We start from the raw sequence: 17,183 nt of genomic DNA, 5'->3' as shown, positions 1-17,183 counted from the left end.
ACGTACTGCAGTTAACCAACACAGATTGACTCAAGTTCGGGATACAATTCATACACGTCAACTGTGGTAGTCCATGCTAACGTTAATTCTGTCCCTTTTTTATAGTTCAAAATGGCTCTGAGCACTATGGGACTCAACATCTTAGGTCATAAGTCCCCTAGAACTTAGAACTATTTAAACCTAACTAACCTAAGGACATCACACACACCCATGCCCGAGGCAGGATTCGAACCTGCGACCGTAGCAGTCCCGCGGTTCCGGACTGCAGCGCCAGAACCGCACGGCCACCGCGGCCGGCCTTTTTTTATGGTTTCTTGTTTTCTCCACTAGTATTCCACTCTTCAGTTCAGATTCTAATTCAACTGAAGAATAGGATACCATGGCTCAAAGAAGCAATATACTTAATATTATGTTCGAAATATGGATGTACGTGAAATGTGTACCATTTGTTTTCTCTGTTCTGCATTCCTTTGTTTCCCAACAATCGCCTTTGATGTTAAATTTTTCAGTAATCTAAACACAGGTACCACACGGACATCGCAGGACGGAAGATACGGTGATGCATCTAGTCCACGACAGAAGTGGTTTGCTAAACGCTTGTTCGACTGATTCTTGAGTAATGCTCATCACCTTGGCGTCCTGAGCATGTAGGGCTAATAGAAAAGGTTGGTTCAAATGGCTCTGAGCACTATGGGACTTAACCTCTGAGGTCATCAGTCCCCTATAATTTAGTACTTAAACCTAGCTAACCTAAGGACATCACACACACACCCATGCCCCATGCAGGATTCCAACCTGGGATCGTAGCGGTCGAGTGGTTCCAGACTGTAGCGCCCAGAACAGCTCGGTCACTCCGGCCGGCTAATAGAAAAGAGAGAGAAAAGATCCAATGAAAAGTGGCGTGCCACTCGATCGTTTAGTTTGCGCGAGAATGTTACAGAGATATTCAACGAGCTCCAGTATCTGACGCAACAAGAGAGGTGTTCTTGATCACACAGAAGTTTACACGTAAATGCAAGACAGTACGTTCTGGGAGGAGACGAATAAACCACATAGTTTCTTTTACATCGTGAAAATTACACAATGGAAAAATTCGAGAAATTTGAACTAATACAGAGGTTTTCCGAAAATGAATCTTCCCCCGCAACTTTCGCGAATGCAACAGCGATGGGGAGATCTCTTAGTGGTACCAGAATTAACCACGGGAACACACCATCAGGTGGCGTGCGGAGAATTGATGTAGATGTAGGACACACACACAACCTCTTAATAGAAATTAATGGGACTTGATGGTTTGTTGCTGGGGGTGGGGGGGATGGGGAGGAAGATGGAAGATAGGCAGCTGTTGTAACTTTAGCTGTGAAGGATGAAATGAGATAGAGGTATGACGATGCATACTCCTAATACGTACTCCTAATATGTTCCACCTACTTCATACATACACAGAATGTTTGTATCTGTATAATTGGCTAGAGAGAATTCAGCCTTTCAATATTATTTCTTTTTACGGTGGAAAAGATGCCCCCTCCTCACCCCTTTGGGTTCGCCAGTGGCACAGAAGTAGGAAAACAATAACGTTTTTGTATCTGCAGCTGGCGAGTAACATTTTGACATAATTTGCAATCAACGGAGAGAAATTAGGGGCAAACTTTTCTGTAGTAGCAAATTGTAATATCATGGAAGGAGACAGTGACATACACATGTTGCTAACAATCCTGAAGGGAGAGGGGGCGAAGCTTGTAGTTGTGGGTGCGATTAATATCCATTTTCTATCTTTTTCTCGAATAACCCCAAAACCGACATGGGCAATTGATTCTAGGTCATCTTGTGCATCAGTAGTAGCATTCTTCTGGAAAAAGCATCTTGATCCAAGACGATAAGTTTTCGTTTCTTTGTTTATAGACGATACTTGCCCAGGATATCCTGTTGAATCCTCTTACGTGAGTGGTCGAAATAACTTCACTCGGCACTTGTTCACACTGTGATTCTCCTGAGTACATATTTATTGTTCCTAAGTGATCTGTTATGTAAAGTACCACTAGGATGATTCTGTCCCAAGTGTAACATCCTGTCAACATGTGTTGGACATTGACAAATTCGTTGTCCTCGCTGTCAGTGGCTGGGATATCTTTCATAGCATCAGGGATATCAAAAGTATAACTGCAGCCTCAGCTCCAACATCTGAAGAAACCTCCTAGGGGCTTGAATTAGTTCGCTCTGCATCATAAGTGGGTCACATAAGTGTTATGGAACTTCAGCTATTTCAGTATATGACAGATAATCCAATACGGCAGGTTATGGTTAGTCACATGGATTTGATCATTCGCAGTCCATCGGACATATTCACACGCACCTTGCAAAATATACTGACGATGTGTGGTGTGTCCATTAAGTGTAGTTCCACCTACAAGTGCCAGATATTTCTGAGGGGAACAGATTTATGCAGTCTACAAGTAAGGCGTTTCAATGATCAGAGTATTCCAACAATTTTCTCGACGTCCATTAATTCAGCATTGTCTGCAACTTGATTAAACAGATTTACAATACGGACAGAACCAAGGCGCTACATTTACCGATTCTTTTGTTGTCCCACTCACCATACACTGGCCTCTGACAACATTACACGTCTTAGCCGTTGCTTATAGAAACGCATTTTACACAAAATCGCAAATAGGTACTGACTTAATAAACATAAAGTAGCTCACTATAAAAAAAGCGAGCACAGTGCAGTTAATTTGTGCACCCACGTAAGAGAACTGGGCAGTAAATGATGGGGAAGTGTAGTCTTTCCGTTAACTGGACAGCGATCATCACTCGTGGTAAAGGAAGTTGCGTTTACCTGAAGAGCGTTACAATTGTCGTACAGGGAGGCTAGGGATCGGTTTCCTCTCTAGCAGTGTAGCACATTTTGCAGAGACTTGCGTAGCTTACATCCAAATCCGTTCCTTGCCTTAGCATTATTAGTAGCTCACATCTGTGTTCAATACGGTGGTACTGCACTTTCTGTAAAACCAAAAACCCGCGTCCGTGTCTTAGCACTGTTTGCTAGTGATTCATAGGGCGATCATGGGAAGGGTCATTATAGCTTTGTGAAACATTTTGTAGTTGCTTCTTGTGACATAATAGGTAAGGAGAGAAAAGGGAATTGCCGGCTTGTTCTTCGTTGACTGCACTCTGAAAAAATGAAGGAACATGATAATCTACACAACGTGTAGAACGTAACGTGATACTGTTTGCTAATACCACTCAAAACACCGTTGGCGGGCGGCTAACAGTTTCGCATGTAAAGGAAACTAAGAAACTATCCCTATTTATAGAATGCAAGGACATATCATGGTACTTCTAAATCCAAAACCATGTCGGACGATTTTGTAAAACTACCCTCTTAAATTGATCGTCGAATGGGATCATTCGAAAGGACGTTTTTCGGTAAAATTTAGTTTGAATGATTAAATATCTGAATATAGCTAAATACATCTGGTGTACCTCGTGAATCCACAGCGATCAGCAGTAGTAATCTACACAAGACACAAACAGCAAATGATGTTAATCTGGGTAAGCGAGATGTTGATTGGTCACTTACCGTTCCGTTCAGCGTCTCCCCCAAAGCTGCCTTACTACGGTCTTCTACCTGAAAACGGTTTTCGGCAAGCGATGCAGATATTCAGTTGAGAGGCTTGTTACACTAAAATAGAGAACTATAGCACAACGAATAACTCGATAGAAAGCACGTAAGCACAGACAATATGTTTACGTAGCACGATTCAAAATCGCAAAGTTGCTACGCAACTCCCCGCATCATGTTGTGCGATATTTCATTGTTGGCAAATTTGCCTGGGACACCAACTAAAGAGGGACGACCGCTTCTGACTGCACCACAGATCCTCACCAACCATACGTAATGCATTACTAAACTGCTAAGATCGCAACTGCCAGAATAATTCAGTACGAAGTACACATACCGTTAACAAAGTAATTTGCAACTTCCAGGAATTCGCAATCTAATTTCGAATTAAAAATTTTCCTAATACACTTCTTATATTTTTTTTATTAAGAAATGTAAAAGAATTATCTCTCTTTGTTGTGAAGATGACGTACTGATATATGTTTTTATAACGGAGAACATCTACTACAATTTGCCAGAACAGTTGGCTCGTAAGACGTCCTTAAAAGCATGCGATCGATCTACGGGTTTACTTATATTTTTCGATGACTGCAACACGTGGCTTCGCTTCCCTTACTGTTAACCTCGAACAGTTTATAATGAGTTTTGAGGTGGTTGTGATGACTGATTATGCATATATACTTATTTGAAAATGCTGCATTTTGGAGGTTTGGATGATACTGAACTTTTAGTTGGACGAAATCTATTTGCATCAGAATTTTACCATCAAGTTTTGGGATTTATTAGCTGTCACACTGAATAGGTATGTCGTTCGATGGCGTGTGCGGAAGCTTCTTTGAGAGTGTGAAAGGAATTAGGACGGGGGCTGTGTCACTCGAGACTAAGGAAAAAGTCGAATGAGTTGGATGGGCTTTTGTATTTCCCAATGCTACGCATCTAATAAGATGAGGGATTAAGAGAGGAGAATTTCGGACTGGGTGTGCCGCTAGGTTCAGAACAGGTTGGAAGTGTGTGTGCGGTAGTTAATACTAGGTCCCCCAAGCGGATCGACCTCTCTTCTGAAGACCATCTACGCCCGCCATTCAGCTCTTTCAATACAGAACATCATGTGTGGTACAATAAGCAAATATGCGTACACTTCCTAGTGTTTTAATAAAAAACGAAAGTTTACTTTTCAACGTGACTTCAGGACAGTTACACAATTCGACTATGCTAAATCACAAGTCAATAGCAGTACAGCAGTATCTGAATCGTATAATTATTAATATTCAGGGTCCATAAATACGTGTACTGAAGAAGAGCGATAAACTGTTATTCACTTCCTCTACTACACAACAGATAATAAGTTGTGTTGTTGTCAGACTAGCCATTAACTATAGGTAAATTTCTGAAAACTTGTGGTTAGATCCTCCCACCCACTATTCTCTTCCAATCGGGATATCTTTGCAAAATATCTGTTTAATGGTACAACTGATAGACGCTGATCAGTTCTGTATAAGACTGGTTTGATTCTCATGGTCATGTCAGCCAGATCATTGCAGGAGAAATTTAAAGTGACACATAAAGGCCATCACAACACACCTTAAAAATATGCAGATCTACCTTATGAACATGAGGCACCTCCAATTGGCAGCCAATGATGTGGATACTCCCCACTCTTCAAGTAATCTGCATGCAGTACAGTAGAGAAGCTTAATATTACAACGTCACTAGAATATTTTAACGTGTAAAAAAGGCATAATGCAGTCACTTATTTGCAATCAATACGGCTTGTGTTCAATTGATGAAATGGGCTGAGCAAAGAAGAATTTTACGACTCGATTTGTTGTAAACATCTGTCAGAGAAATGTGTTCAGAACTTTTTGCATCAATAATTTAAGGACACGAGAGCAGAGGAGAATACGACTGTAGACGAGATTATTTTGCAGCAAATAATGGCTATCCGCCAGAATGACAAGAAAGTGTATAAGTAGTCGGCCGGAGAGGCCGAGTGGTTCTAGGCACTTCAGTCTGGCACCGCTAGACCGCTACGGTCGCAGGTTCGAATCCTGCCTCGGGCATGGTTGCGTGTGGTGTCCTTTGTTTAGTTAGGTTTAAGTAGTTTTCAGTTCTAGGGGACTGATGACCTCAGCAGTTAGGTCCCACAGTGCTCAGAGCCATTTGAACCATTTGAGCCATAAGTACAGAAATTCTCGTAACTTAATGCTTTTCCAGAACGGGTCATAAGACATCGAGGGAGAAAGGCATCAGTGATGTGTCTCGGCTTCTCATTGATGCACAACAGAGGAGTGAAGGCTCCCAATTTGATATATAATTGCTCCTGGAAGTAACAAATCATCCAGTCTCATGACATGAGTACTAGGAAAAATATCGATAGAGGTGGGAGCGATATTCCCAAGAATCTTCTAGTCGAACTTCATATCCCTGGGTACAACTCGTTTGGATCTGGAACGAAGACGAAAATGCGTCTAGTTCGTGACAGTAATGGAGTTAAAGTCCTACATGGCGTATGCAAGGAGCACGATGTCGCTTACACTAGAAGACAGACCGTTGCATTTCGTACCAAATATTAGTTTATTAAGCTAGTAAACATGTAAAATAAAGGGACACTCTTTAAGTACACTGCTGTTCTGCTTTTGTCGTCGATAATGCAGTGTGTGCCAGACATAAACTGGTTGCTGGAATAGTCTTTAAGAATATTCTGAATGAAGCTCATGGCACACTAAAGAAGAGGATAAACACTGCAGGATGTTTATAAAAAGCTTCATCAAGTCAACAGTGGCAACGGCGATATATGCTCCCATCAAGTCAACAGTGGCAACGGCGATATGTGCTCCTTGGCAGAGAGGAAGAAGAAAATGACGTAATAAAACGGCTATGATTTTGACAAAACCCAAGACATTTAGTGTAATAATTCCGTTTCTAATCCCTACATTTGCTGGGCTATCAACTATTGGTTCTAACCCGGAGTGCTGGTACCATAACTGATGCAAGAAAGAATGCACATAGAGCAGGTAACGAGCTATATGGTTCTAAAAGACATCTTAAGGCCATAGAGGCCTTTGGTATCGGTAGAGGACCGCATTGAAAACCATACGCGAAAAGGTTGGACTGTACACGAAGATTAGTTTAGATTAGATTAGATTAGTACTTGTTCCATAGATCATGAATACGACACCACATGATGATGTGAAACTTGTCAGGTTAACAAGATATTACATTACACAAAATATTACATTACACTTAATATTTTTAATTTTTAAATTTTTTTTTTTTTTTTTTTTTTTTTTTTTTGTGGGGTTAGGGGAAATTACCCACTCACTATATCCAAAAATTCATCTGATAAGTAGAAGGAGTTGCCATTAAGATATTCTTTTAATTTCCTTTTAAATACTAAATGGCTATCTGTCAGAATTTTGATGCTATTAGGTAAGTGACCAAAGACTTTTGTGGCAGCATAATTTACCCCCTTCTGAGGCAAAGTTAGATTTAACCTTGAGTAGTGAAGATCACCGTTTCCTCTACTGTTGTAGCCATGTACATTGCTGTCACTTTTGAATTCGTTCAGGTTGTTAATAACAAATTTTATACGTGAATATATATATATATATTGTGAGGCTACAGTGAAGATCCCTAGCTCTTTAAATAAGTGTCTGCAGGATGATCTTGCATGAGCTCCAGCAATTATTCTGATTACACGGTTTTGTGCAATGAATCCTCTTTTACTCAATGATGAGTTACCCCAGAATACGATGCCATACGAAATCAGAGAATGAAAATAGGCGTGGTAAGCTAAGTCAATCAGATGTATATCGCCAAAATTTGCAATGACCCTAATACCATAAGTAGCTGAACTTAAATGTTTCAACAAATGCTCAATGTGTTTTTCCAGTTCAACCCCTCATCAATACATACGCCTAGAAATTTTGAATATTGTACCTTAGCTACCGATTTCTGGTCGAAGTCTATATTTATTAGTGGTGTCGTTTCATTTACCGTATGGAACTGTATATACTGTGTTTTGTCAAAATTTAATGAGAGCCCATTTGTAGAAAATCACTTAATGATTTTCTGAAAAACATCGTTTACAATTTCACCAGTTAATTCTTGTCTGTTGGGTGTGATAGCTATTGTTGTATCATCGGCAAAAAGTACCAGCTTTGCATCTTCATGAATGTAGAATAACAAGCCATTAATACATATGAAGAACAGCAGAGGACCCGAGACCGAACCTTGCGGCACGCCATTCTTGATTGTTCCCCAGATTGAGAAATCACCAGCTTTTTGCATATTATGTGAACTGCTTATTTCACCTTTCTGCACTCTTCCGGCTAGATAGATTTAAACCATTTGAGCACTGTCTCGTTCATACCACAGTAGTTGAGCTTGTATAGAAGTATTCCATGATTTACACAAGCAAAAGCCTTTGATAGATCACAAAAAATCCCAACATGTGACTTCCTGTTACTCAGAGCATTAAATATTTCATTAGTGAAAGTATATATAACATTTTCCGTTGAAAAAAAAACTTCTGGTAACCAAACTGACATATTGCTAAAAATTTATTTTTAAAAGGTGTGAAGCTACTCTACAATACACAACTTTTTCAAGAATTTTGGATAAGGCAATCAGAGAAAGATTTGGCGGTAGTTGTTGACATGAGACGCATCCCCTTTTTTATGCAGTGGTTTAACAAAGGCATACTTCCGTCTACCTGGAAAATACCCTGCTTTAGAGAGCTGTTACATATGTGTCAAAGAATCCCACTTATATGTTGGGAACAAGCATTTATTATCCTGCTGGAAATGCCATCAATTCCATGTGAGCATTTACTCTTGAGAGAGTTACTAATTTACTTACTAATTTAAGAAGGAGAGGTGGGTGGAATTTTAATTGTTTCAAATGGTGTGCGTAAGGCCTCTTCCATTAACTGCCTTGCTCCTTCTAATGAACATTTAGATCCTATTTTCTCTACAACATTTAAAAAATGATTATTCAAAATGTTTTCTACTTCCTGCTTGTTGTTTATCAAGTTCCCATTCACTTTGATGGAGATGCCGTCATCCTGTACACTTGGTTGCCCTGTCTTCCTTGTAATAATATTCCAAATTGTTTTGATTTTGTTATCAGAGGTATTAATCTCAGACATGATCACTTGCTTCTGGACTTTTTAATAACCTTTCTTGATGTAGCACAGTAGTTTTTTTAATATTTGGCTGTTTCTGGGTCATTACTCTTTCTTGAAGAATGGCTCATAGCATTACTACTGGACAAATTGCTTCCTAGCATAGGGCTACTGAAACTCACCAGAAAACTCAAACCCCAAAGTTTTGTAATGTGTTTATGAGAGATACATTCGCACAGTCAATTTTTGACACTACCAATAGCTGAATTCTTATCTCTAGGTACGTGTCTCCAGAGAATTACTTAAAAACAAGCAGTATGAATGTCACTGCATCAGTTGAGGTCAAGATACGCTGTCATTTACTGTAACTCTAGAAGAACATTGTCTACATTAAAAATGGAGTGTAGCGTTAACACTCTGAAAATATACAGTAGCAAAGCTAATGTCACTCACGCAATTAATAAACCAGATCTAGAAAGTGAGAAAGTGGTGTTAATACTTACTGGCTTCAATATCACTGATTATTTAAATGCACATAGAAAACGATTTATAAATGGACTTGAGTTAAATGCAAATGTTAACTTGTTTAAAACGGAGATCAAATCAACAGAAAGACAGTAATTTTACCGGTGAGGGTTCAATATTACCAGTATGCGTCCCTCCAAGAGACAAGTGTGGGAGCATTATACTCGTAATATACATCTGTCGAATCAGCCAGTCAGTATGATTCGTATAAAGTGTAATATCGTGAGTAATTCGTACTTTAACGACAGATGAGTCCATACTTTATATGAAATTGTTCCTATGTTGGGTCTCGGTTATAAAATTGTAGAGATTCCAAGTAAACTAATATTGATCAAAGTGACTGATCGGACAACAGACCATATCGAGTTGAACATTAAACGAAAGAACGCAAAAACAGTTGTTTTTCTCAGTTAGGGCGTTATAGTGCATGATCATCTGAAGCATAATTGCGGGTATTAAATGTAAATACGTCAGACCCAGCCATCAGAAAACCACTTTCCAGCGGAAGCAGAATGTGACAAATCATAACAAGCGCGAGTTTTCTAAATCACTAGGGTTGAAACCTCACAATGACTTCACTCTATTAAGAAACTCCCGTTCGAAATGAGAAGCATATCATTAGTCAAGAATATTTTTCTCACAAAACGTCTGCCTCAGCAACGATTAACGATAATTATTAGATGTTGTTGTTGTTGTGGTCTTCAGTCCTGAGACTGGTTTGATGCAACTCTCCATGCTACTCTATCCTGCGCAAGCTTCTTCATCTCCCAGTAACTCCTGCAGCCTACATCCTTCTGAATCTGCTTAGTGTATTTATCTCTTGGTCTCCCTCTTCTATTTTCACCCTCCACGCTGACCTCCAATACTAAATTGGTGATCTCTCGATGTCTCAGAACATGTCCTACCAACCGAACCTTTCTTCTAGTCAAGTTGTACCACAAAATCCTCTTCTCCCGAGTTCTATTCAATACTTCCTCATTAGTTATGTGATCTACCCATCTAATCTTCAGCATTCTTCTGTAGCACCACATTTCGAATGCTCCTATTCTCTACTTGTACAAACTATTTATCGTCCTCGTTTCACTTCCATACACGGTTACGCTGTTACACTCCATACAAATACTTTCAGAAACGACTTCCTGACATTTAAATCTATACTTGATGTTAACAAATTTTTCTTCTTTAGAAACCCTTTCCTGGCCATTGCCAGTCTTTATTTTATATCCTCTCTACCTCGACCATCATTAGTTATTCTGCTCCCCAAACAGCAAAACTCCTTTACTACTTTAAGTGTCTCATTTCCTAATCTAATTCCCTTAGCATCACCCGACTTAATTCGATTACATTCCATTATCCTCGTTTTGCTTTTGTTGATATTCATCTTACACCTTCCTCTCAAGAAACTGTCCATTCCGTTCAACTGCTCTTCCAGATCCTTTGCTATCGCTGACAGAATTACAATGTCATCAGCGAACCTCAATGTTTTTATTTCCTCTCCATGGATTTTAATACCTACTCTGAACTGTTCTTTTTGTTTCCTTTAGTGCTTGTTCAATATACAGATTGAATAACACCGGGGAGAAGCTACAACCCTGTGTCACTCCCTTTCCAACCACTGCTTACCTTTCATGCCCCTTGACTCTTATTACTGCAATCTGCTTTCTGTACAAGTTGTAAATAGCCTTTCGCTCCCTGTATTTTACCCCTGTCACCTTCAGAATTTGAAAGCGAGTTTTCCATCCAACATTGTCGAAAGCTTTCTCCAAGTCTACAAAAGCTAGAAACGGAGGTTTGCCTTTCCTTAATCTTCCCTGAGGTCGGCTTCTACCAGTTTTTCCATTCATCTGCAAAGAATTCGCCTTAGTATTTTGTAGCCGTGTCTTAATAAACCGATAGTTCGGTAATTTTCACATCTGTCAACCTCTGCTTTCTTTGGAATTGGAATTATTATAGTCTTCTTGAAGTCTGAGGGAATTTCGCCTGTCTTATACATCTTGCTCACCAGATGGTAGAGTTTTGTCAGGACTGGCTCTCCCAAGGCCGTCAGTAGTTCTAATGGAACATTGTCTACTCCCGGGTCCTTGTTTCGACTTAGGTCTTTCAGTGCTCTGTCAAACTCTTCACGCAGTATCACATCTCCCATTTCACCTTCATCTACATTCTCTTCCATTTCCATAATATTGTCCTCGAGTACATCGCACTTGTATAGACCCTTTATATTCTCCTTCCGCCTTTCTGCTTTTCCTTCTTTGCTTAGAACTGGATTTCCATCAAAGCTCTTGATATTCTCGCAAGTGGTTCTCCTTTCTCCAAAGGTCTCTTTAATTTTCCTGTAGGCAGTATCTATCTTAGCCCTAGTGAGATAAGCCTCTACGTCCTTACATTTGCCCTGCTTAGCCATTTTGCACTTCCTACCGATGACATTTTTGAGACTTTTGTATTCCTCTTTGTTTGCTTCATTTACTGAATTTTTATATTTTCTCCTTTCATCAATTAAATTCAATATTTCTACTCTTACCCAAGGGTTTCTCCTAGCCCTCGTCTTTTTACCTATTTGGTCCTCTGCTGCCTTCACTATTTTATCCCTCGAAGCTACCAATTCTTCTTCTACTGTATTTCTTTCTACCATTCCAGTCATTTGTTCCCTTATACTCTCTCTGAAACCCTGTACAACCTCTGGTTCTTTCAGTTTATCCAGGTCCCATCTCCTCAAATTCCCACCTTTTTACAGTTTCTTCAGTTTTAATCTACAGTTCGTAACCAATAGATTGTGGTCAGAGTCCACATCTGCCCCTGGAAATGTCTTACAATTTAAAACCTGCTTCCAAAATCTCTGTCTTACCATTATATAATCTCTCTGAAACCTGTCAGTATCTCCAGGCTACTTCCATGTATACAACCTTCTTTCATGACGCTCTGCACAAAATTCTACCAGGTGGCATCCTGTTTCATTTCTCAGCCCCAATCCATATTCTCCTACTAGATTTCCTTCTCTCCCTTTTACTACTACCGAATTCCAGACAACCATGACTATTAAATTTTCGTCTCCCTTCACTACCTGAAATTTCTTTTATTTTATCATACATTTCATGAATTTCTTCGTTATCTGCAGAGCTAGTTGGCATATAAATTTTTTACTACTATAGTAGGCGTGGGCTTTGTGTCTATCTTGGTCACAATAATGCGTTCAATATGCTGTTTGTAGTGGCTTACCAGTACTCCTATTTTTTATTCATTATTAAACCTGCTCCTGCATTACACAGATTCGATTTTGTATTTATATACCCGTATTCACCTGGCCAAAAGTCTTGTTCCTCCTTCCACCGATCTTCACTAATTCCCACTACATGTAACTTTAACCTATCCATTTCCCTTTTTAAATTTTCTAATTTACTTGCCCGATTAAGAGATCCGACATTCCACGCTCAGATCCGTAGAACGCCAGTTTTCTTTCACCTGATAACGACATCCTCCTGAGTAGTCCCCGCCTTTAGATCTGAATGGGGGACTATTTTACCTCCGGAATATTTTACCCAAGAGAACGCCATCATCATTTAATCATACAGTAAAGCTGCATGCCCTCGGGAAAAATTACGGCTGTAGTTTCCCTTTTCTTTCATCTGTTCGCAGTACCAGAACAGCAAGGTCATTTTGGTTAGTGTTACAAGGCCAAATCAATCAATCATCCAGGCTGTGGCCCCTGCCACTACTGAAAAGTCTGCTGCCCCTCTTCAGGAACCACACGTTAGTCTGGCCTCTCAACAGATACCCCTCCGTTGTGGTTGCACCTACGGTAAGGCTATCTGTATCGTTGAGGCACGCAAGCCTCCCTACCAACAGCAAGGTCTATGGTTCATGGGGGGGGAAGAATGATTAGATACGAATTATTATACAACATCAAGATGGCCAGACACTTACAAGCAAGAACTTTCCATGCGTGGAAAGGGCAACATGAGAAACAGTGCACCTTATATGCAAAGCATTCACATCCCTGTTTCAAGAACTAAGGCACGAACTTAATGGAGATGAAATAGACTGCACCAGTAACGTTAGGACTATACTGACGCTCCAGACATATGTCTCTGCATCGACATGTCTGAATGTCCTAAAAATGTTGGATGGTTCATATGTAGATTGATAGGTAACTCCGTCAGTGCGTGTATTCCACTCAAAATGTTCATGACATAGTTTTAAGACAGTAATCTTGTTATTATGAACACTATTCAAGGGCTGATTTTATTTCGAAGTGAAACTCATTGCAGCTTGTACGTCCTAGGACAAGGAGAAGAGGGGCATTAAATAGTGCTGGATAAATTTCTTTGCAAAGTGCCACAGTTACCATCCTTCCGCAACCATCTCGGCGTATATGGATATAAAAGGCTACTTTTCAGCTAGAAATGCTTCTCTCTGTTATTCTAGAACGATAAACAGACAGGAAAGTGAATCTCTAACACGATGTCAGCAAAATTGACAACTGTTAACAATGCAATTTTTTTTTTTCATATGACAACTTGTAGCTTCTCTGGAAATGAAGTGAATATCAAATAACGAGACTGATGATGGCTGTGGATTCACAGTTTGTTCACATCCGTTTAAGCAACTGCCACCATGGCCTAGGGAAAGCATATTTGACTAGTAAAAGAAATCTCTTGAATCCAGCGTTCGAGCCTCGCCACTGCTTAAATTGTGAATAAAAATCGTTAGCAATGTCTACCGAAGACTTGCGGCATAAGAATTGACCCCAGAACTTCCGACGAAGAGGTTCAGGGCACTCACTTTGTCCTTGAGGTGAGAAACTGTCTCTAAAAGACGGAAAATCTCTTAAGACCAACGGCCCAAGGATGCAGAAGGCACGGAAACCACAGCATTAAATAAGTGTAATGTGTGCACACAGCTCTTGTGGTCTGCAACTGAAAAATTGTCACTATGATCACGCCAATAGCAAATGATTCCGGGCTGGATCCCCACTCCCATCTCGGGAGGGGATTGCCTAGGGGAAAGTGACCATGATAAAATTTCTGTACACTAATGAAAGGGTAACATTCTACGAAGTAGGTTATAGAATGCCACAAGACTGAATGTGAGTGAGAAGTCAGAAGATCTGAACACGGAAATGTTGACGCTTAATCTACTTACCGCGCTGTCAGTGTAGTGGAATGGAAAACGTCAAGCGAAAACTGGAATATGTTATGAAAAGGAAGGAAGGGCAGAGAGTTTGTTATTGTAAACATTTCAGTGATAGGGCTTTGGTCATCGAAATAGAAAACAAAGCCACACCCACAGCAACATATCAGGCACATATATCTCTGTCATAAGCAGGAGATCAAGGAATGTAGAGGGTGTACGAGGATATCCATCAAGTAATACAGTACGTAGAGGGACATGAAAATCTAGTAGTGATTGTGCAATCGGATACGATTGTGGAGGAAGGAGTGGAAGAAAAGGTTACTAAGATCATAGGCTTGGAAATGAAAATGAGAGAGGTGGAAGACTAATTTAGTTCTGAAATAAATTTCAGCCAATATTAGTGATTACCCTGTTCATGAACCGGAAGAGCCGGAGGTATAACTGGAAAAGGTCACGAAATATGAGAAGATACCAGCTGGATTATACCATGGACAGGCAGAGATTCTGCAGCCATATACGCCATTATAAGGGGTAATCAGGGGCCGATATAGACACAGATCGCACTGTAGTAGTGATGTACAGTGGGCTGAAGTTTAAGAGACTAGTCAGGAAATATCAGTGACGAAGGAGGTGGAATTGTGAAGTAGAGAGCAATCAAGAGATACACTTGAAGTTTTCTGAGGCTATTATGGACACTGCAGTAATGAACAGTTCAGTAGGCAGTTCAGTGGAAGAGGAATGTACATCTCTAAAAAGGGCAATCATGCATTTGGGAGAAAACACATAGGTACAAGGAAGGTAACTCCGATGAAATCATGAGTAACAGAAGGAATATTGCTGTTCTATGGAAGAAGTAAGTACGAAATGGTTCAGGAAATTCAGGAATACAGTAAAACAAGTCACTTAAAGATGAACTAATCGAAAATGTGGGAAAGCTAAGGTGGAATGGCTGCATGAGAAATGTGAAGAAGCCAAAAATCAATCATTCTCCAATGAGTGATTTTTTTTTTTTTTTTTTTGGTTTTAGGGCGAACAACTACAGTGGTCATTAGCGCCCAGACTAAGTTATGAATTCACTGCGAGGCACAAGGTTAAAACAGCAACTTAAAGGGAGAACATTATAAAAGGCACATTAACAGGCAAGGGTTTAAAAGAAAACAGCTTAATGAAATGTCGTTGGACAGGTTTGTCAAGTGGATAAAACGAAGAACGTGAGCAGCTGCTCCTGGATCATCCGCTAAAATGGCATCCAGAGTACATGGCAGGCCAAGATCAACGCGCAGTATATTAAAATTCGGACAGGACGTTAAAATGTGGCGTACCGTCAGCAATTGCCCAGTGAGTCAGCATATAGAAAATTAACACAACCTTTGGTGAAACTAAAAGTACGAACGGTAACATAATGTGTGCAATGAAATTTCGACAAAAGTTCTAAAAAGAGAGCGGATAGGTGGAAAGAGTACATTGAAGCCCGCTGTGACGGGGTGTACTGTCTGATGACGTGATGGATGAAGAAACAGAAGTTGACAGAGAAGAGACAGAGGATCCAAAATCAGGATCAGCCATCGGATTTTCTTAAACCATCGGGGGAAGCCACAACAAAATGGCTATTCAAGTCTCTGTGTAGAACGTGTGATGCTGGCTATATTCCACCTGACTTTCTGAAAACATCATCGACTCAGTTCCGAAGACAGCAAGAGCAGACAAATGCCTGAATTATCGCAGTATCAGCCTAACAGCTAATGCATCCACATTGCTGGCAAAAAATTATGCACAGTAGAATGGTAAGAAAATTTGGTGTTTGTTAGATGATATCCGTTCAGAGTAATGAAAGGTAGACGTACTAGAGACGTAGTTGTGATGTTGCGGCTGATAATTGGTTCATCACTGAAGAAAAATAAAGACACGTTCATGGGACTTGTCACCCATAAAAAGCGTTGGACAATGTGAAATGGAGCAAGATTTTCAAAACTGAGCGAAAGATGTTGGTAAGATATAGGGAAAGACGTGTACTATATAAATGTACGTGAACATAGATGGACCTACAAGACTGAAAAATAAGGATCAAAAAATGGCTCTGAGCACTATGGGACTTCACATCTATTGTCATCAGTCCCCTAACTAACTAACTAACCTAAGGACATCACACAACACGTAGTCATCACAAATATCAGGATCGAAGGGCTTGGATTAGAAAGAGTATCAGGCAGGTATGTAGTGTTTCGCACCTACTGTTCAATGTGTACATCGAAGAAGCACTTGGAATACACGCAGCAAATAACTCTTAGGTTGCAATTGTTACTCTGAGATGAAAAGGTTGACACAGGAAAGGAATTAGTTTTTTGCCCTCGGGCTGCAAGAATCCTGTCAGACTTATGACTAAAAAAGAGAAAGAAAGGAGGTGATGGACTGTTCAAAGCAGGGCGCGATTTATCGCGAACTTCCTCTTGGTCACTGCAGCGTATGCATTAACACTACACGATCATCTCATAAACTACTCGCCGCTAACAGGAATTGTACAAAGTGTAATAATGTAGAGGTATCAAACAGCATGTGGAGTATCACACAATTATAGATGAAAGAGCGAATATCGATGCAGACACATGAGGGTATTACGATATGTGCCGTCAATTTGTGTTCAAAGAGGTTCTATTTGATGCATTTCCGAAGCCAGACAAGTACTAACGAGATATTCCATAATCGGTGCATCCCCCAAATTATTAGGCTGATTGCGGTTGCTAAAGCTTGAGAGACATCGGCTTGGTTGACACGGTCTAACCG

The sequence above is a fragment of the Schistocerca americana genome, chromosome 6 (assembly GCF_021461395.2).
Source record: "Schistocerca americana isolate TAMUIC-IGC-003095 chromosome 6, iqSchAmer2.1, whole genome shotgun sequence".
NCBI classification, from domain to species: domain Eukaryota; kingdom Metazoa; phylum Arthropoda; class Insecta; order Orthoptera; family Acrididae; genus Schistocerca; species Schistocerca americana.
The sequence above is the reverse complement of the archived record's forward strand: the minus strand, read 5'-3'. Positions refer to the sequence as shown.